Raw genomic sequence first — 22,162 nt, 5'->3', positions numbered from 1 at the left:
GAGCATCACCAGCCGGTCAGAAGAGGTGAGTGTCCTGCTGTATTCAGACAGGTGTTCCACATACCTTTCCCCTGCCCTTTGACACCTCTGGTATGTATATTGAGGTCTTAAGCCAGCCTAAAGCAGCGTAGCTCCATGAAAACCAACAGAATGACACCACTTAGAGCCAGCTGACAGCCTCAATCATAAACTACCATCTCCCTCTGTAAAGAGACAGTCAAGCTTGCTTTTTAAGATGCAGATGGGTTATCAATTGAAGACCACCAGGATAGTTTTGTTTCCGGTGTAAGCATCAGTCTTCATTATAGATTAAAACTACTGTGTCCATGCAATCGCTCCACTTCTCTCATCATTTATTTTAATCACTGCTGACTTTCTGTTTTGCCTCCAGTCACTTTGCTGTGACAACAATCATTAATAAGGATAATTCAAAAAGATATTCATGGACAAAGTAGGATTTAATATCTTGCAACAAACATGTAACTTACCTTTTAAAGAGAGAGGTCTAAACTTAAAATAATATTTTAAAAATATCATCAGTTCTGTAAGCCATGCTGGACTTATATGTGACAAGCACACTGTAAGCCAGTCATGCTAGGGAATCATTATATAGCTTGCACCAAATAATTAGAGAGACATGGGAGACAAAATTAAAAATGTGAAGGGATTTCATTTTGGTTAATCACAAGTTATTTTCAAGACTGAGTCCATTCTGCAATTCCATGTGTAACTCCTGTAAAACCACATTCAACTTGGAAATGAGGCATAAACAGAGGATTTTCAAAAAAAAAATATTAACAGCCATGGACTGGAACCTGAAAATCCTTTTCACATTTTATATGCCACTGGGTGTTACAAAGAGTAGCCACAACCTGCTTTTCATTTCAAGAAACAGATGCAAACCATGGATTGCAAAGGCCTTGCTCTATTTTGTTTCAGAATTTATTATCTCACTGGCTGAGACTTTTGCAGTTAAGATTCAAATAAGATACTGCCTATGCCACACAAGACTAAATTTTCAGTCACATTCAAGTTCTGGTAGTGCCAGCTCGTCAGCCTTGTCTTTTGTTGGCAAATGGATGCTTGTATTTTCTAAAGAGTTTGTGGGAATAATACAGCCAGTATTTAAGACTGTCACACAGAGTTTGATCAAAATGTCCAAACCCATCATCAGATTTCTAAAGCTCTACACAAATAGATCTAAATTAATTTTCAGGAACACTAGAACTCTGTCACTGCTCTTGACCTTAGCAGTACTGGGCTAGTCCACGACTGGGAGAATGAAGACTCTTTTATTTGTCTGCTAGGTATTAATTTAACACCTTAACCTGTTTGATCTATGTCTGTCTCACCAGGTTAAGCATGGTGGTGAAAACTGCTGGGCGTGGAGGCATATTGCTCTGGATCAGTTCCCATTTTACAGTAGGTGGGTGCTCGAGTCACCAAGAGAGGGTGAAGGCAGCTATCTTATGGGAATGGTTCCTGGCCAGTTCAACATATATGACGTACCTGGGATTTCAGTAAAAGAGATGGGGTGAAAAGCCCATATGTGTCCTGGGGAGCAGTCTAATGGTTTATTAGCAAAGATGACTTTGATTCAGGGTATAAGAACCTTCCTGGACATATTTGGATTTATTATCATAGGTGCAGTGTTTTGTGTCAAAATTTTGCTTACGCCTCCTAGGTGAGTCAAGTATAAGGTAATGCATTGGGGTAATCCTGTGGTTTTCACTCTGTTGAGAAACTTAGCTTTCCAGGAAGGTAATTTTTAGAAAATTAAATCCATCTAGGTACTTTAGGGTTCTCAGCTACCCATTGGTTCAAACATCTACCATGTCTGTGAAGGACCTTGCTTCACTTCATGTGATACACAAGAGGAAGCACTTGTTCAGGAATAAATCATGAAAATGGTGAGCTTAGCACAAAAGCTGCATGAGCTTAGCAGAAAAGCATAAGGATTTATGTTGAATCTGTTATGAGTGATATTTCCCATAGTATGCAAGAAACTATCAGGCATCTCACTCCCTTGTCTCCTCCTCCTTTTCAAGCACAGTTATGGGCTTCTGGTGTTTGGTGTGGGCCCTGCTATTTGTCGTCTCACACCTTACTGAGTGCCTTTTACTTGTGGGCTGGCAGTGAAAGCAGAGCCTTTGCTGTTGGCTCTGGGATCCCAAGATGGTGTGGCAAGGGCAGTTTCTTACCTTGACTATAGCTGGTGTGATGGAGGTGTGATGGAGCTACAAGGCAGTAGCTTTAAAAGAAAGCTCTCTTTTATTTTTCTTTTTTGTTGTTTTCTCTCTAAGGTAAAATTGCAGAATCACTGTGAATCTGTAACAACGGGAGCAAGCTAATATTCAGGAGCATTTATTTGGAAAGCCCATGTTTTATATTCTCTCTTCAAAGGCTGAAGTCAAGCTTCATACCACAAATATCATCTCATCTTGCCCAGGGTGAGTGAGATAAAAGTTAAGATTGCACTCCTTCCCCGCCCCTTCTCTCCTGAAGCAGAGCCCCAGAGCTGGAGTGGGAAAACTGTGGCTCATTTATTCTCAGCCCACAATGTAATGCTAACAACAAAGTTTGCATAAGAGCAGTAAGCAATGCTTGGTGTTTGTACATGTCATTGTACATGTGAGTTAAGATCCATTGCCACCTCAGATTTGAATTACTCCGAGTGAATTCCTCCCTTTCTTTAAAGATATATGAATTTTCCACATTTTATTATCAAGTCAGAAACATGCCTATACTGCCTGAGAACTGTTCAGTACCTGTTTACCCAGTAGCCACACAAGTTATTAGGTGCTCAATCTGAGAAAGAACATGGTAAAACACATTCCAGAGTGCTCCAAAGAGGGCAAGCACACTTATCTAAAGTGGATCAAGAGAACACACGCATCTATACCACATGTTCTTTTTAATTAACAAACACTTTACCAGCACAGTAGCTTGTATTCACAAGATGCATCTGAATGGAAATCTGACTTCAGACTTCTTGAAAACTGCTCTAATAAGAAATTAAAGCTACTGAATGATCTTATCGGCAAGGATTCTGAACACTCTCCTTGGACTGAGAAACAAAATCTCTGAATGCCCTTTTGTGCTCAGAGTCACTGAATGTTGCTGGCTTCTTTAAAGAATGTTTTTAGCTGGCTATTAAATGAGATTGGAACCAATCAGACAATCTCTTACTGATGATTTCTGGAATAAAGCATGAAAAGAACTAGATAATTTGATCCCACATTTTCTTTCCTGGTTCTTTCATTTTGTTTAGCTCTTGTGACTGATTAAACAGCATTCAAATGCCAAGAAAGGGAAGGAAGGTGGGATGTGTTTTGAAGGCCTTAGCCAAAAATAAAGTTCATTAAGTTTCTTTGCAAAAACAGCTGAAGACCTCATGGAGAAATATCTTTGCATGTTTTTGAAATGCGGCTCCTTGGAAAAAAAAGAAAGCTCTCTTTTCTTGGGCATGGCCAGCTAGGGCATAGAGAGAGGATTATAACGGGAGCACTTAGGAGCACAGCTTTCAGGGACTGTGTCTGGTCAATTTTCTAAAAATCTTCCTATTTCAGATAAGGAAAATATATTTGTCAGTTTTTCCAAATATGAACTAAATAAGAGAATTGTAAAGAACACTCGAGTTACTTTCTTTCTCTCAGAGACAAATTTCTGAAGTGGTAATGCATGAGTACGTCAGAAGCTCTGTTAAATGTGACTTACCAAGGGTTAATAGACCAGGTTCAAAAGAACACATGTGCAGAAGAAGCCAGACTTTGGATCTGTGGAGCTTGCCACAAGCTCCACAAGGGCTGAGATTTAGTTGGCCTCTAAAATGTTTGGGAGTGTTAGTGAAAGCCTATGAATTCTGAGCTGCAGATTTTTGCTGGCTTTGTAACAATTAGGAGGTATTTCTTCAGGCTAAACAGATGACTTACAGACCTCTTAGAAGTACCATAAAAACGAATATTAGGAAATAATACACTCCACACTATGTTGGTTTTGTGTAACACATTGCATAATGTTTCTATGCACAGTACACTTCCTTTGTTGTGTGAAATATTCACAAGCTTTCTCAGAGAGATATAATTTTTCTACTGTGGCATCAGCTGTGTAATCAATGTTTTATTGGCCAACAAGATTGAAATGCAGCTCGTTCAATATTATTATGTGATTGAGGTTAGAAATCCCTCCCCCAGCTCCAAAATAAAGTATTAGATAACCTTTATTTAACATTCTAGTGGGTAATTCATTTCAACTGAATACTTACAACTTATACTCTTAGACAGGATATTTTTATAGCTGTGGAGGCTGGGATGGTGGCACTGCACATATGTTTAATTCCTTATCATCATGATGATCAGCAATGTTTGTTTGCTGAAGGCAGGTGGAATGAAGCTTGCAATGGTAGAGATCTGGCAGCAGTGACAAATTGTGTACAGTTTCCACTTCCTTTCAACAACAAGACCCTGGGAAAAACCTGCAGAAGCTTCGGATCACTTTGTTTCGGTTTTGGATGCCTGCTCTGAATAAATCTCTGTCATCATCAGCTTCCCTTAGTCAGTGGAATGATTTAGGCATTTAAGGGCACAAACTGGATGCCTCCTTTTGGGTGTCCCATCTTAGATGACCAGCTGAGGGTAAACTAATCCATTCTTCTTCAATGGTTATTTCTTTCCAAAAAACTGTAAGGGGAAGCTAGGAATCTCCCTAGCTGTTGAAGCCTACGCTAAAGACATTTAATCAGGTGAAATCCAGCCTACAGAAAAGGCCAAAATGGTACCCAAAAGCTCTTTATATAAAATATTGGTATGGAGGAAAAAAATCATCTTACAACAAAAGAAGTAAAACATTGACCTTCTAAGGAAAATGACTACTACATACTCTTATTTATGTTTTCTACTTTATTGAGAGATTTTATCACAAAAAATAGTAGAAGGAAAAGAAAGAAATTTAAAGCATATACAGTGGAGACAATTTTTATATTTTTATTGTCAATTATAGTGAAAGTTTTTTTGTCCAAAAGAGCGCAGAAATACAAAGCTTTGCAAGTGGCCGCACACAAAAATAACCAGATTGAACAAACACTCATTGCAAATTCTTTCAGTGCAAAATAATTCACAAACAGAAACACCTTAAGGTTGTAAAACATCTTGTCATGCATCTTGAAACATGTTGATGTGACAAGTTACAAGATGAATGCAATTTGGCAGATATACATTAGGACAAGTACTGTATCATATGTAAATACTTCCCTGTTTTCAATAGGATTTAAGCTTCTAATATTCCAAACTGCTTTCAAAAAGCCCACACAAGCCCTTTTAGGCAATGTGAGCACAAATGACTGCATTATTCCTGGGAACGAATCTAAAGTTACACATGATGAAGTGTGATCAAGCCAAGTAAAGTCAGAAAGATGCCACCCATCATCTGGTACCACCTAGCTCTGATTGTATGTTTTTGGCATACAATCAAGAATGATCCAATCATTGTGGTGTAAGAAATCAATGCCCAGCAGCTGGGTGGTAATAATTGACTCTTCATGCTGTCCCCCACCATTGGGAAACACATTTTGCTTCCTCTAATACATTCTGGTTCATTATTGGACTAAGCCAGGAGGCACAACTGTCCAGATGTGGGAGCTCAGCTGCACAGCTGTAATTTGTTCACCTGTCATAACTCAGCCTTGTTAGATCATGTATCCACACCTGGTTCTTTCAAAATGCTTCTTTGGGTACTAAAATGTAGAAAAATGTTGAAAAATTTCCCTTGTGCATCAGTCAAATAGAATTTTTTATTACAGTCTAACCAACATGGGCATTTCAGTGACAACAGACACAAATAAATAAATCTCTGTCAGTTCAATCTTGTCTCAAGGACTGGTTTGGAAACTGTAATTTTTCCCTCTGGTGAGAAGTTTCAGGAGAACTAAGAGGAAAAGTTTTAAAACCTAGTAGTGTTAAATGGCGAAGAAGTCTGTATGCAATCTTTCTTCAGAGCATCAGTACAGATGAAAGAAGGATCAGAAAGCTCTTTTTTCCTACTGCTACCTGAAGGAGCAGACATTGATATGGAAAATCAGGCTGTCCCACTGTTTTTTACAGAAAGGTGGTCTGGAACTCACTCTCTGAAATAAAAACCTCTAGAAGATGTCTTCAATCTGTTTTCTTTTGCACCTTCTGTTTCAGTAAGCATCTCCAGCAGATTCTTTCTGAAAATCTCAGGGACACTAGAGGTCAAATAATTCCTTAAGACTATCCTTTGGGACACATCACTGAGAAAACAGAGAACAGCATGAACTATAGGAAATTGTTTCTATAAAATACATATTAGAGCAGCACAGCAGGATAGGACTCCATGAATAATTGTTTTCTTGATTTGGATGCTAAATGGAAGAGGAAGGTTTTTTTACAACATGCAACTTTTTATTTTTTTAAACTTTTCTAAATTAAAAAAAATCAATAAAACACTGGAAACATTTAATTTGATCTGTAAATGAAGAATGTTATTCTAATTTTGGAAATCTTAGGAAAAATTATACCAATGGCTCTAGAGGACTTTGTTTAAAGTATTTTCACAAAATATAGGAAGAAAGAGAAATGTGTCCCTTTTAATCAGTCCTTCAATATCAAGGGAGCTTTCTCAGGACTGGAAGACTGGAGTTCATTTCCCTGCTTTGCCTAGGGGAAGGAAGACTCAGATCTTCTATGGATATTTCCTTAAATTGCTACTAGACTTTTTGAGTGGGTTGCTCTCAAATTGTAGTTTCATAATTGGTAGAGTCAGTTCAATCTTTCTGATTAAAGCTACAAGATTACTATCCTCCCACCTTTTCCTTGGATAGCTGTTCTGTTTCCCTCCTTAGAGTTGTTGCTAACCCTTGTAAAGCCAGAAATATGGCCTGGCTGCAAGCTACCTCCATGTGGAAGAAAGAAATAATTGCTTGTGCCTGGATCTGATCCTGTCTCCAGGTTTGCTGCTCAGCTGCTGACAGCCTAGGACTGGTGCGAAGGGAGGAGTGGGACTGCACTGCTGGAGGTGGCAATGGAGCATGCAGCCCAGGGTTTTAGCTGCCTGTGACCCACAGCTTGGATTTTGAAACCAAGCTCTCTGGTTTCAGCTTAGCTCAAATGAAAAGAGCAGCTGTTGAGCTCTAAGGGAACACAAGCCAAAGCCATGCAAAATAAGAAAATTCAAAACACAGGCAGAAAGAAAATTAAGTCCTCAGGAGAAAACTACTGACATGTAATGGCACAAAACACCAAGAAATTAGAGCAATTCAGGAAGGTCAGTCATTTCCAATGAGGAAGCTGACACTTCCCCATCTGACTGACTGCTGCCTGGACAACAGACACTCACAGGGTGCCTCTGTCACGGGCAGCAAGAGTGCTTCTGCTGAGCCTAGTAGCCTGTTATCCTTCGCTGCCTGCTGTGTGCATTAACTGATAAATAATTGTTGTGAGCTCACAGAATGTTTATATTCCTGCTTGCATTGTCTTTGCACCAGGCAGGCCACAGGGCTGCCCACATCCCCACTTTTCCTGGCTCTAAATATGACCCAGAAATGGGCACGAGAGAGGCTGGCAGCTACTCACCACATCATCCACATTAAGGGGTCAATTAATGCAACCAAGGAGATGTTTCGATGCCCTCCTGCAGAGCTGGGAACCAAGTCTGGGTCAAAGCCCTAGTCACTGCAGTCCTGGGTGAAACGGGGTGAGCATCAAACCATGCAAACAGTTAATTCACTGTGCTCTGCTGCAGCCCAGCAAGAGCCGTCCAGTGCGATGTGTCCTCTCTTGCTGCAAATTAGCACATGGCCTACCAGCAGCAGAGACAGACATCATATTGCTGGTAATTGACATGCGTGGAGCTGTGCCAGTCCACACCAGCTGAGAATCTGGCTTATGGACAACTTGCATTGAATTTATTGGCAGCTCGGTTTATGCACATAAGCTTTGTCTTCAGTGCAGAGAGGGGGTTTTCTGCAGGATTTACAGCTATCTTCCTGTAAAACACTAGGAGAGACAGGATGATGGTCGCTTTTGCCACAAATTAGTAGCCAAAATCAATTGCTGGTGGGGTTTGTAGGGCTCAGTTCATTTAGTTTAACTGAGGTTACAATCTGTGCCTTGTCATTAGGATTTTGCAGCAAGAGTCATCTCTGCATAGAAACAGCCATCACTGAAGACAAGCTATAGCTGACACCCAAACTCATATAACACATCATGTTTCCTCCGTGGAAAGAGCACATGCTGGGATGAAGACAAAAAATTCACTGAAAGATATTGTTTGGTTTAGTAAGAAGACACATTACATCTCTTTTGCACATTATAACGGTGAGCTAAATTGATCCTAAAAACGTACTGGTCCATACAAATGGGAAAGCTGCTGCATTCATATGTACCTAATGGTCTCAGCCCTGCTGGGGAGCCAGCAATAGGTTATGGGTAGTTGAGAATCGACATGCCTAATTGCTTCACCTCGGTAATCAGTGACAAAATGTGGGGCGAGGAGCAGGGGTAAAAGTAGCAGGGGTGGCTATCAGGCAAGGTAATGCATTATTCAGCTATTTCTTCTCACGAAGCTTCGTTTCCAAACTAGTGATCTTCACTGTAACTTCCATCCTCTTTTTCATGTGTCTCATTAGACCCACTGGACTCATTTACACCTGTTCAGATGAGTTAGCTTTCAAAGGCGATAAATGAAGGGGGAAATGAAAAAATTGCCTACTCCCCAGGGGTATTTCTGTGCTAATCCATTCATTACTGCTTGACTAATGTCCTGAAGCATGAGATTTTATACCCTTTATGCATTTTATTCTGTTCTATGCAACTGGCTGATATTATCCCTATGTCTAATTAAGATTCCCACTCCTTAATTCTGAAATAGAAGAGAATTGCTGCTGTATTTCCTCACGTAAAACTATTTTAAGAGCTGACAAAATGATCTTTGTTCACAACCTGTAAAACTGCACTTCATGGGAATGAAAAATGTTAGCGAACTTTTCTGGCATATTCTGACATATGAGTGTAGAAAGGAATATATTGGCATTTAGAGGCTTTTCTGTATTTGGAAATTCAAATGAGGGGCTTGAAATCAGTCAATTGTTTAGTAGTTTCAGGGTAGATAAATGAGTCTGCTACATTTTTTTTTTTCCTAAGGGGAGTTATTCAGATCAAGAAATAATCAGCAAAATTGGCAATCAACAAATGAGCCAAAGTAACATGGTCATTGAATTAAACTCCCGAAGATGCATTGCTCCAAGACTGAAAGCTTACTTCATGAATCTGTTGAAAAAAATGATTCATCTTCTTTCATGATTTTTTTTATGTTGACTTTATTTTCAACCCCTCCTGTAGCTTGAAAATGCAAAGAAGAACTGCAGGAAAACGTTTTCAACCCTTTCAAAATCAGCTCTACTTTTGCTCACATGTTCTGAAAGAACCCTGTTTGTCCACACAATGTTTTCTAAAGGTTTTACAGAAATGTATTGAATTTAAAGTTTCCTGTTACAAACATTGCGCTTGTAAGAATTTTTCATGGACAAAGTCTTTTGCTTATCTATGTTTGAGGCATCTTCATTTAAATATTGTAATAAATAGAGAATTTTGCTCTTATGAGTAACCAGATGGAAAGTAGTAAAAACTTTGAGAAAGAAAACTGGTAATTTTATTGCTATAATTTTAGGATTCCAGTGCTGGGCTTTTGTCCCAGCTCTTCTCATACTGCTGTAGTGTACAGATCATTAGTGTCTCCCAAAGCTTTTTCCTTTATGAGTGTATTTAGTCTACAGATATGTAGATGCCCAGGGTCCTGCCCTTTCATTCGCTTCCTATTTTTCACTTGTGCAGGCTTATAATCATGCTGTTCCAGAGAATATCTTTGATCTATGTAGGCTCTGACTAATGTTAAAATGTAGATATTAAGCATATTTTTTTGTGTGTCGGGGCTGCCTGGAATCTCCCTTAGCAGGTTTTTGATAGCAGCTTCTGTATAATTTAAAGAGCATACAGGATATGCTAATGAGGCGTTGAAGGTATTAACAGCACTTGCAAAATTAAGAATTGGAAGTGAGTCTCAAAATGAGCCCTTGGAATTAACTCACATTTGCAAGCACAAATGTACATGCTTTCTGTTAGTGTCTGCAAAAATTGTGTTCTGCCATGTTTACAACAGGATGAGGTTTTACATGGCTTATAGGAATTTATCAAAACAGCGTGGTTGATTTTTTACAACATTTTGTCTTGGGATATGTTTTCTTGAGAGGACAGAGTATATTTGCAGACATATTTCCATCACTCCATCTTCTGCCTGCAGAACAAAAAAGGGCCTGAAGTGCTTTCTAAGAGTAAGACCGATGGATAGCCTTCATCTTTAGTCACCACAAACAAACAATTCTCCTGCAAAAAAAGAGAAAGCAATGAGAGATATATCTAATGAGCTCCTGGTGACAAGCAGTGCAGGGCACTCTCTGCTTCCTCCTCTCCCATGCTGGCCATCCTTATCAGGGTAAGACCCCTGGCCCCATAGTGACCATCCATGCAGCACCTTGCACACAGCACCTGCTCCACTCCAGGCAGGAAAGGGAGCTGGAAGCATATCTGGGGGCTCAGTCCCTGTCCAGGAGAAGCCAGGGGATGTCAGATGTTTATTTGCTCTCTATCTGGCACCAGCAGTATCAGTGTTTCAGTATATGAACACCCCATGTGCATGTCCCTGTGTTGTGTAAGAGGAGTTTTCATACAGCTGTGTTGATATCTAATGACATTTATTGCAGCAACAGCTTTTTGCACTGGGGCAGCCCTTCTAAACAGAAAGGACACTGCAGAACATGGCTTTATCCATGCACTTTGTCTCTGAGGCCTTACTGGGCCTGATACTGATCATAATTTGAACAAAGCTGGAGGCTCTCCTGGTTTTCAGTGTGTTTTTCCTCGATCTTTTTCGAATGACCATCTATCTTCTATATCTCACAGTTTTCTACAGCATCCATCACTGTTCAATCTACACACTTCCCTGCTAAATCAATTCTATGTTGTGAAGTCCCCGCAGGACTCTGCGGCTGTTTCTGCTCAAGTCCACAGCCTGCTTGGGGAATACTTTAAATCATCATTATTCTCAAAACCTTTTAAATCGTGCCAAAGTATGACTGTCTTTCTAGTATGGACAAAAAAGGGCTTAGGACTGTGTGTTTGGAGGGAGACAAGATAATTTAAGATATGTGGTTTTGGTCAAAATGCCAAGATGTCTTTTTGAAATCAATTTATAGGGAAATAATTCTCTCTAAGCAATGTATATTGAATCTTCATTGCCTTGTGTGGAATTCTTCACTGTTTCAAAAGAGGCTTTGCTGAAGGAAATAGAAGAAATCAAAGAAGAGAAGAGATATGTGTTGTGGCTTAAGGATCTGTTTAGTATTGTTGTAAGGTTCTAGAAAAACAGGTTCTGAAATACAATACATGCTGATTTGTATCTGAGGCTGTTGGTCACAAACCCTGGCAAGTTTTAAGAGAGTGAATATATTAGTACAAATGACAAAAATACACTGCTTCACCACACTGTTAATGCTCTAGTAGTTACTCAGTGATACCCAGTGTTGAGGGTGTTAATGGAAAAGAATAAAAGATCTGATGGCTGCTATTGATCTTGCTAGGGCTGTATGGAGTAAGGAATGTCACTTAACCACTCTACTGGCATAAAACATCTGCCCAGGACTCAGTTTCTGTGCACATCTCTTCTACACAGCCTTATTTCTGTGACTTTAGTTTTCCTTTACTTCCACTCTGATTTCTGTTTCACCATCAGCCTCTGCTCAAATTGGCTCTGATTTTTGCACTTGTGGAGGAGAAAACTGCTGTCTCTGCCCAGAGCCCCTCTGGTAATCAATAGAGAGTCTGCACGGAGAGTGGCATGCTGCCGGTCACCACGCTTTAGCTTGAACTTGAAAGATTTTGGTGTCAGAGCTGTCATCCTACTGTTTGTTACCTCCAAAAAGGTGTAAAAAAAATGAAGCTGTGAACCGGGACAGGGTTTTGAGCATGTGGTCTTGCAGACACTAAGGAGAACCCCAAGAATCAAAGAGAAGCAACCTGCAACTCAAGGGAAATAATGCAGAACCAAATTTTTTGAGTGCTTTGAGATCTCTGGCTAAGGAAAAAAGCACTGTTCGTATCAATATCTAATTGATGTAAAGTAGGTTTAACTGGACTTTGCTTTGGTGGGGTAGTTTAAGTTCTTCATGACTAAAAATATTCAAATCCATTTTTCGTTCTAACGTTTCAGATAATTGCTTCCCATTGATGAGCAAAAGCTTCCACTTCTTAACTTCTAACACAGCGCTTTGTCCTCCCTGCCCAAGCTATCTGCCTCTGGTCATCTCTCCTTCCATATGTGATGATGAAATGGTCAGTGGCTGTGTCAGGAAAACTTCCAGCCATGCACACGTAACATTACTGGAAGAGACAGGGTACAGCCCTGTGAATTTATTCAGGGCTGTCCAAGAGCTCACAGCACCAGGAGCTTCTATCAGTAACAGACAGTGCAACAGACGCCTGGAGGCTGAGCAGGATAGTGCCAGACGATGCACAGAGGCTATGGTCCAGCATGTGAAACAAGATTGTTCTCCCCATTAATTTCCTTTCCTATCTCATGTTCCCACCTGCTGTCTCATTTCCCTGCTGAATCTGGCTACCTGCCCATTCAGCTGTTTCTGTATGGGAAGGGGCTTCCCGTTGCTGTTCCTTCCCCTGCCTGTTGTGCAGCCTAACGGGACAGTGCTTTTTCCCTCTGGCTGTTAATGTCTCCTGCAGTAGGAATGAGGACTGTTAATTCAGTAGAGAGATCAAGAGCAAAGCCTATGGGCCGTGAGCTTGCTGCATATTGAGTGGTCTGCCATAACTGTCCACAATGATTTGCTCTTTCTGCAAGACATGTTTCTGTGATAAGGAATGAGAATCACCTGTCTTCCACTGGTGGTTCAAGTAACTGGTATATGATGTCAGATAAAATCATAGAATCACAGAATCATGGAAAGGTTTTTGTTGGAAGGGTCCTTAAAGATCTGCTTCCAATGCCTTTGCCATGGGAAGGGACACCTTCTGCTAGACCTGGTTGTTCAAAGCCCCATCCAACCTGATCCTGAGCCCTTCTGAGGATGGAACAGCCAGAGCTTCTCTGAGCAACCTGTTCCAATGCCTCACCATCCTCAGAGTAAAGAATATCTTCCTAATGTCTAATATAAATGTATCTTCTTTCAGCTTGAAGCCATTATCCCTTGTTTAAAGCACTACTCCTTGATATCATGTCCACAAGCACAACACAGATCAACCTGCACACTTCCTAACATGTTCACAGCCAAGGTTATACAACCTATCCATGCATCCCTGCTCAAACAAAATTTTGCTAGGCAGCTGTCTGAATTTCAGTTAATCTTTGGGACACTCCCAGGAAAGTATTTTTCTCCTGCTGACAGGAGAATATTGCTTTCTCATTAGTGACTGAGTAATATGTTTGAATTGTACAGAAACAAATATTTACAGCTCATAGGGGTAGAGAAAGGAAAGCATTAAGGAATAAGATTCTGCTATTGAGGCTCACTCTAATTATGTGCTTCAAATTCATATAGGGTTGTCATATTTCAGTGTTCTTGGTGAATGAGCCTGTATTTAGAATGGAAACACCGTGGAACCATTATCTAGTTAGTCTGGGTTTCTTTAAAAGAAAAAGGAGAAAATTTTCTATGACTTTTTATGGTCTACAGTTACCCAGAGGATATGAAACATCTGCTTTTCTGTGGTAAGTAAAGAATAACTCCAGCTGAGCATCCAATCACAAAATTAATCTGCATTTTATGGTCTATCTAAAAGAAACCAACAAGTTATGCTCTTTTAGATGATATAAGGCTATGTTCTAAAGAAATTTTTGAAAACAGTATTAAACAATTAAATAAAACCAAACTGGGGACTAAATAGTATATCTGATTTTTTTTCCAAACTCGAGTTAGATTTTTTTTGGTGTATTTTTTTTCTCTGGTAGAACTTTCTATTTTTGGTTGAAAATTAAAGCTAATTTTAGTGATACCTAGAGAAAAAAATAGCAAAATATGTCTTTGTGCAAACTGAAAGGATATAAAAGCACAAAATGTTTAATAATTTATTTCAGGTTCTTGTTAATCTGAAAAGATGTCTGAGGTGAAGCCAGTGAGCAGTGTTTCAATAGCAAGCACTGGAAATGAAACTGACTTCAGACAGAACCAAATTGACCAAAATTGCATTTAATGGAGGGAAAAAGTAAAAAAAAATAAAATAAAGAAAGCTAAATGAAAAAGGAAGCAGGCAAACAAAAAAAGAGCAGAAGAAATCTAGGTATGGATTTTGTTTATCTGGAGAATGTTCCTTTAAACAGGTTATTTTAATTGTATACTTACTATTTTCTTCCAGTTATTCACACTACATTTTACTTGCAAGTCCAGTTTTGTTCCAAAGCAAACTTCTTTTCTTTCTTGTTTGTAAGTGTATATTGATTATTTTACTCTGCTTGCAGTGGAGCTTGAAATGAATATTTTTCATAGTTTTCTTACTTGTACACCAGCGTTATCAATAATCCTGGCAGAATATTAGTAAGAGGAGGTGAAACGGAGCCCAAGCACCTTGATTTGCTTGATATAACTGTAATGACATAAATAAGCTTGCTACTGATTTACACTAATGAGATTAGAACCAAGCCCTGTGAAAGCAGAGTGTAAATACTACATTTGACTTGTCTGACTTTAATTTGCAGGGCCTACTCTTGCTGATGTCCATAGCAAAGGGCTCAGTAAGACATGTTTTTTGTAATACCATTCCTAGCTTTAGTGAGATACATTGCCTTTATACTGGGCTCTAATGGAAGCCCTGTGTCTCTCCACGATCTTCAGTTGATTAGAATACAGGTAGTTCTGCAGGTGGATGCTTTAGACTGATGGGATGAAGTCCTGGTGACTTCCACTTAGCAGTTTAAAGTTAGGCTAGTTGACTACATATACACTGCAGTTGAGAGGAGAAATGTCGCTCCAGGCCAAGACAGGCATCTGCATAAGAGATTTCCTCGCTCCTCTTACCCCACCTGTTTCTCTCCTTGGAACAGAGCAACCCGCTCTCTGACACCAGCTCAAAAGTTGCAGAGTCCCTTCTCCCCTTCCTCCTTAGATGTACTGTCTGCTTCATTTCAAGGGATTAATTCTGATATCCATATCTCTACTGAACCTCTCACATGTGCTCTCCTGTCCATCCCACCCTCCAGACTGCCTGAGGAACATTTTCCTCTGCTTTCTCATCCAGGGTTCCCCCACAAGCTGTGCTAGGTGTGTGTGCAGTGGGGAGTGATAGCTGTGTGATGCAGAAGGCTGAGAGCTGTCACTCTCATCCATGCTGTAACATGTTGGGTCACAACTTCTCAATTTCAGGACATCCCAAAGTTTCAATATTGCAGGGTTAAAACTCCTTATGAAAAGTAATTACATTTTTATTTGAGCTGAAGAAATGTCACAATAGATTTGAGATTTTGCATTCAGGTCAGTGACAAGAGGAACAAGGAAGATGGTTATGTGCATATAAAGCAAACAAAATTTTTTTTCTCTGTGTAGTACTGCTGGGACCATAATTGGAATACAGCAGTCCGTTGCAAATGCCGTGTTGCAAAGACAACACAGAAAAGGTAGGGAGAGTTCAGAAGAAAAGTAACAAATACAAAGTTTTGTCAAAGAAAACTTCTCCAGGTTTTCTGGAGAAGTTCAAGAGCAAGAGGCCTCTGCATACAAGGAAAGAAGTCTGAAAGGGGACAGAGTAGTTAGCCATAAACATAAAAAAATGATCACACAAGGCTTGGTGCTTTGCCTTCTCATGGCATCTTGGTATTGTTGTTTCCCCTTATGGCCTTGGCCAGCCTTGTGCAGGGTGTTGGTCAGCAGAGACCTAATGAGTCCTTTGTGTGTGATCTGCACAAATATAGAAGACAGGTTGGCAACAGCCAAATTGCTCAGAATTTTTTTCCCATGGATCTCTGTGTGTTTACGAACACATAGCCAGAGAAAAAAGTAATAGAGAGTATTAAATGTCATTACTTGCAATTGATTTTGTTTACGGTGGTTCAAAACATCCCTGGCTTTCATTCTACAGCTTACACTGGTGGAAAAAAACAAATCAAAACACCATGAAAAGACCTAATTTCTTTCAACACTGCCCAAATGAGCTATGCTATGATTAAAAATAAAAGCCAATTTTGTCCCTATAAATACTCATCTTCATTTCACTCTACATGTGGTTTGCACTAGAGATAATCTGGGAGAAAACAGACATTTCTGACCTTAGTACATAGCCCCCACCCCTTGCACTGAACAGTAGCATAACCACCATGGCACCAGCTGCAGCCACTGCTCTTCCTGCAGATACCAGCCCTGATGGTCCTGCAGAGGAATATGGCTGCAGATCTGTGGATACAGACCACTGATGTTTTCCTTGATCAGAAATTAACTGCACAAAATCCACAAAGTCTCCCTGAATATCATAATTGCTTGCTCTATAAGTTAGGAAATTAAAACACTTCTGTCTCAAAGATGACCTCTCAGAGGCTGGAGCACTTCAGGCAAGGAAAAAGCAAAACAGTCTTATTTTTCTCACTGTGGGTTATCTCAGCCTGAAAGAGAAGAAAGCTTCTTTATTTTTCTTCCTAATTATATTTCATAGATGTCCCAGAACAAGCCATTTCTGCAAAGCCCCTTGAAAGTGCATGGGGTGATGTGAAATATGGTGTGCTTTCCCAGAAGAGCTATTGGAGTGCCCTTTCTTGGCAATACAAAGTACACACTTGAGCACTCAAGGGGCAAGTGCTTCCCTTCAAATGCTTCCCAGTTGAAAAGGAGGCACTGAAAGAAAAATTGCTTTCCGTGAGCTTTGACATGCTGTGTAAGGCAAAAAATGATCCCACAGAGACTTACTGGACTCAGAGTATACCTGCATTGCCCTCAGAGCATACCTGCATTGCCCTCAGAGCAGCTCACGACACCATATCCTGGAGCAGGATAGCAGCCTAACCCTGCTGAGGTGAGCTTGGGGCTGCTTCAGCTTGGCAGTCACTGTCTGGGTGGTTTAAAGAGAGTGTCTCTACATTCTCTGCACACATCTCTCCTTTGGTTGTGGGAGGCAAGTTCAGCTCCCTGTAGCATTAAAGCAGAGTCTGTGACCTTGGGAAGAAGACCTCTCCCTCGATAGTCACTGATGGAAAGTGAGGGATCCAACCCAACACCATGGCACCTACATGATGCTCAGAGGCCGATGCCCCTACCAACCAACCTGTCTAAGCACACAAAGTAATTACATTGAGATGCCCAGTTTGTGACCAGGTCACTAAGGTGAGAGGAAATGAATCTGAAATGAATCCTCAGCATATCTGCAGAGCCAGGGAAACTGCACTCATAGGCTTCCTTCCTCTATTTTACCTGCTTTGAGTCAGAAGCATTTAGGCCAAAAAACCTCCTTTTTCCTTTTTTCTTTTCTTACTTGTGCTCTGGAAATCTGATCTTAATAGTCGTTTGAGACTTTGCAGTAGGGACCAAATCTATTTTCTGTATTTGCACAGAAGGTCATGGTCCTCTACTCTGTCTTCTGGGCACAGACAGATTCAGAAGGCTCATACTGTAGAAATAGAACTTTCATTAAATCTTTTACTGTCTTCAGTATAATATATGCAACTTCAGCTTATATGTCATGTGATAAGAAAACAATATGTACTTATTTAAAATAGATTCTCAGAAAAAGAAAGTTGATCCTATTTCTCACCTGCAGATTCTTGGGGTTACCAGAGGCAGCTGATTTCTTCCATTATCTGAAGGTAAATTTGATGTAGCTCTGAACTTGAGAAAGCAAGTCAGACTGTCAAGCTTAGAAACTTGAAATTGGACAATACACAGTTGAAGGTAGACACCTTTATAAATAGGAACTAATTTTCATGTTTTCTGAGCCCTGTTTTTATTTTTAGTGGCAGGCACAAAGATCCCAGGAAATTTGACTTTATTTTTAAATCCTTAGTTTTAGACTTATGTATGTCAATTCAGGTACTGAACTAAGTAGGAAACACCTCTCTTCACAATCACCCCAGCTTTACTTTTGTGAAGCAAGGTCTAATCCCCGTACCTCTAAAGTCAAAGGCAGGACTTGTATTGATTTCCATATGGTTGGTGGCCATAAGGCCTTCTCCAGATGATCTAAAGAAGGGTTCATTTGCTTGGATGTCATGCTTAATTTGCCACCACTATTAAGTAGCTGCACTGTCAAGAATTGCACAATTGGGCATTTGGCCCCCAAATTGCTACTTCATTTTCATTTTTAACACTCAATTTGTGAGAATGGAAGTGAAATTAAACAGTAATTAGGGGACCAAATACACAGCTGGGCAATTCTTTGGTCCTCTGTCACGCAGGCCAATGACCACAGGCCTTAAATAGAAAAGCCAAAGGAAGCATGAGCAGTTCATCATTTTCATGCTGTTATTTCAGGCCTTTAGAAAAGTATTCAAAGATAACTGTGTTGCTAAAATTCCTCTTCATCTGTGAATGCTAACAACAATACACCTTAAAAAGGGTGTTTTTCAGTTTTGCATTTTTATGTGGAAGTTGAATCCTTTGATAAATGGTAGGTATCCTAATTTGCTTGCTAGCAGGGAACTTCTAGTGAAACACAGTGTATTAATTTTTTTTCATGGAAAGAACGCATAATATATGAAAAACTGTGAGACTTACAGAGTTTGATGGTTTCCGATACTGGTTTTTTGAAAATAAATATCCTTTACGTTTAAAATACATGTTTGATCTGTATAAGCTTTCATTCTAACTGGTCTAAAATGTAGAAAATAAATCACACTCTGCTTGAAGATAACCAAGACTTTGTTGATAAAGTGTAACAGAATATTGAGAGCAAAAAATCCTTTGTGATGAACAAGCCAAGAGAATGACTCGACTTTTTTTCCCACCCTACTGTTTTGCAGCCCCGGGTTAAATCCATCACAAGGAGTGCTCCCAGAAAACAGACTGATAGGTAAACCCCATTAATAGAAGATTATAATGACTTCAAACTGCCCTTGTTCAAGGAGGAAACATATGGAGAATCCCAAGTGGAAGAAGAAAGCACTTGATATTCCATGGATGCAGCTGGAAATGCTTCCTTTTGACTTCATGAGCATGCATTCAAATAGGCATGACCTTGGATATTTTTCTCCCTTGCAGTACACAATTAGCATTATCCAGAATGATAGTTCATGAGTAATTTTTAATTGTGCAGAAATTGTGGTGTTTATAGTGAAAATGGTATGTCATTGAATTACTATAAAATTCATAGTTAATTAAATGCTTTATACCTTTAAGCAATTAGGTTTGTGTAGTAACCTGTTGCCATTTCCTACATTTATTTTAATATTTAACTACACATGCTCTGTCAGCAGAGAATTGAGCTCTCTTATTATGACTGGAGACAGGGGGAAGGAGGAAGTGAGTGGGTGGGTAAGAAACAATGATAACAAAGGTTTTATTTCATCCTGCAGGTGACATTGAAGACATATTGCCATCTGGCATGATAAACATTATAATATATCAGTGCTTGTTTGCCAGATGTTGCTAGACACAAATAGAGAGTGGTTCTGATGCATAGGGATGATTTAGCAAAATGCATCTTGCTAAAATGGAGTGTCTGAGTTGTCACGTTTTATCCAGCTTACACTGGCAAAGTGTGTAAAGCAGGAGGGAAATCAGAGTTATTGAAAATAAAGCAAATTGTACAGTAGAGCCAATATTCTACTGCAGACCAACAAGAATAAGGGCACTGTGTGTAACAGCTAGTTCAAATTGATAGTCCTTGAAACAGGCCAACATGTGATAGTGTGCTCTGCCAACACTTCATACACACGTGCAAGCATTTTTCAAACATAGATTGCAAGGCAAATAAATGTACCCATATTTCTTAATTTTTCCAAGCAGAACTTTTTAATTTCCATTTTGGTCAGTGTGCCTGTGTTTGAGTGCATGTCTAGGTCCTCGCTGTCTGGGAGTTTTTTCGTCTTCCCTAGCTGAGACCTAGGAAGTCATGAACATTAGTATGCTTTTCACACAGAAAAACGGACATTTTCTGTCCCACATTGCTTAGACATCAAATAAAGCCAGAATGGTGGGGAACCCTAGACCCTCTGAAAATAGAAGGTGAACATCAGTAGGCATTGCAGACCCTAGAAGGAAATTTGAGTGGCAGGAATTCTTCATTACCCAGAAAGTAGTCTGTTATTTTCATCTGTTTTGTAGCTATACTGGCAGTCAAGACAAGCTGGAAAAAAACCCCAAGACACAACAACCAACTAAGCAAACCCTGGAAAATTTCTTTCCTCATTTCATTCTTTTTGTATCAACCCCATGGGCAGCCTATGGAACACATGGGAATGAAAGGTAAGAATGAAACTGGAATAAAAGGTGTCTTCTATGATCCTTGTATATTTTCATTTCTCCCAGGAACATCCTGTCTATTCAGAATAATAGATGGGGGATTAAAACTGGGGGAGTTAGGAAATGGCAAGGAAGCTTCCACCCTGATAAAGCATCTATCTAGTCTAGGCTGCTGCTTTGACACCTTGGTTATACTGTTGCTGTAGACCAGACTGATGGATGATATCAGAGGAGAAGAAGAAAGAACAAATAAAGCATTGCTATAGAGATGTCCTCAGGGCAGGGCTTATGTCACATTTTTTCATCTCTTGAGAAAAAATGAAATATCTTGCTGGATTAGACCAGTGGCCCACATAGGACAGGCTTCTGACAGTGCAGAAAGTGAGACTGAGCGTGAGCCCATCTGCCACCTGCAGTATGCTTTCCCTTCCCCTGTATTCCCCAATGTGCCCAGCTGCAGTCGGTAGCATATCTGGTTGTGGATTTTTTACCTATGGCTAATTTGTTTCTGAATCTGTTTGTCTTGTGTCTTTCCATAACTTCCCATGGGGACAGCTTCAGCAGTTGTGAAAAACTAAATACTTTCAACTGTTTTAGACCAAAGTCTTACCAGCTTCTGTGTTCTAAAGCTGGTTCTAAAGTGTTCCAGATAGTTGTAACATTGTGGGATCTGTTGAACAATAATTCTGCATCCTGATAATCTACTGTCTTCATAATTTTTTGAAGTTCAATCAGATTTTACTGAGTTTTCTCTCCAAACTGTAAAACAGATGTTTTTAATCTTTCCAGATACTACAGCTCCATCCTTATCATAATTTTCTTCTCTGTATCTTGTCTATCTTTGCAATGACCTTCTGGAGGTGTGGAGATAAGAACCATGAACAATAATCAAGATGTGTGTGTACCAAGTTTTCATACAGTGGCAACAGAAAGTTTTGTGTTTTGTTCTCAGAGCCCTTTCTGATGATGCTTGTTACTTTTTGGTCCCATAGCTGATCCTTTTACTCCACTCCGCAAAATCACCATTGACCCCTACCTTTTGGTTCCCATTCTTTAAACAGTTTCCCACCCATAAGGGCTTTTCCTTCAACCTCTTATCATTGCTTCTTTGCCGGTCTTTCCAGAAAGAATCTTCCCAAAATCTTCCTGGAGAACGAAACCTATGATGTTCATTGGATCAGCCTAGGGACACAGCCATTGAACCAAGGCAGGAATTCCCTTCATGGGTGCTGTGCTGACCCTTTCCCAAAGGCTTGATTCCGTGACCTTTCACTGTATTACAAACCCTCCTGTCATGCTAAGGCTGGAGGTCAGACTTGGCAGTCTGTGCTTATGAGACCCTGCCTGACCTTTTCTTTGGTCAAATCACCTTGGCACCCCACCATTCCTCCAGCACAGGGGATTCTAGCTGTGGTGTATTTGACATGTACCAGCTGTGGCTCTGCAGTTTCATGGTTTCTTCAGGTCTCCCAGGTAAATGCCACCCAGTCCTGGTGATGTCTTGGTTGTCTGTAGGCTTTAAAACACCCCATTTATTTGTCTATATCCTGTCAAGCCTCTCTGACCCACCTACTACAGGAAAGTTAGATATGCAGGTATTTCCCCTGCGTAGGATGGGGAAGGCTCATGGAAAGTCTTCACTGAGCTTTTTTGCCATGGAATTATGTTCCCTAAGTTCCTTTTTCATACTTTGGTCATCAAGCAGTT

This window comes from Corvus cornix, chromosome 1 (genome assembly GCF_000738735.6).
Source record: "Corvus cornix cornix isolate S_Up_H32 chromosome 1, ASM73873v5, whole genome shotgun sequence".
NCBI classification, from domain to species: domain Eukaryota; kingdom Metazoa; phylum Chordata; class Aves; order Passeriformes; family Corvidae; genus Corvus; species Corvus cornix.
Note: the sequence above shows the minus strand (reverse complement) of the source record.